An 851-nucleotide genomic window follows, 5' to 3' on the forward strand; every position below is an offset into this window, starting at 1 on the left:
TGTTGTTGATTGGCTGAGCGATTAGCGAAGCCCATTACTCCACTGACCGAAAAAGTTTCATTCTGTTTGTGTGTTTGTGGGTTTGTGTGTTTGTTTGTCTGTCTGTCCGCACGATAACTCGAGAAGAAATTGAGATAGCGATCTGGGAATTTCAGGGTCGTTTCGTATCATAAAAAGACAGATCGAGTTCTAAGTTGAGCATTCTAGCTCAAAACTTGGCTTTTAAAAATATCAAAAACTACAGGTCGCAAACTCTATTTTTATCAAATTATTTTCTATGGGTTCCTAAAGGGTAACTTGTGAAAATAGAGCCCTCTGGGCGAAAATTTCGTCCGTTTTGCTGTATCTCTAACCGTTTAGGCGCTAGAGGGTCTTTTTCGACGAAAAAAAGCTAAAAATTGCCATAGTGAACAATAAGTTGTAGAAAAAGGCCTAAAAACCGCAAGAAACTCTCCCCCTCCCCTCAAAAAACATTTTCTAAGCAGAAGGGTGGGCCGTAGTTTAGCTCTATCTTGTACCGTTTAGGTGCTAGGGGGCATTTTTTGACAAAATGAGGTGAAAATGATAAAATGGTCGATTAAATCGTTAAATAAACTTCATTTCGAAAAATAGTGTATACACTCCTATTACCCCGTCTCGGGTGTCAGCGCCGCAGGCCTAGCTATGTGTGCGCCAGGCGCGTCGCAGCGTAACAGTGTTTCGTGAGATATCGCGAAGCCTGTTACGCGAGACGTGGTCTGGCGTACGTATAGCTAGTTTTATTAGGGCTGGATGTCTTGTTCTTTAGTTTTTCTATCCTATTTCTTCTTCAGTGATTGTATCTAGTTCTAGCTGGATGCTGTTGTTAACTT

This window comes from Frankliniella occidentalis, unplaced genomic scaffold, assembly GCF_000697945.3.
Source record: "Frankliniella occidentalis isolate FOCC.00 unplaced genomic scaffold, Focc_3.1 Scaffold400, whole genome shotgun sequence".
Taxonomy (NCBI): Eukaryota; Metazoa; Arthropoda; class Insecta; order Thysanoptera; family Thripidae; genus Frankliniella; species Frankliniella occidentalis.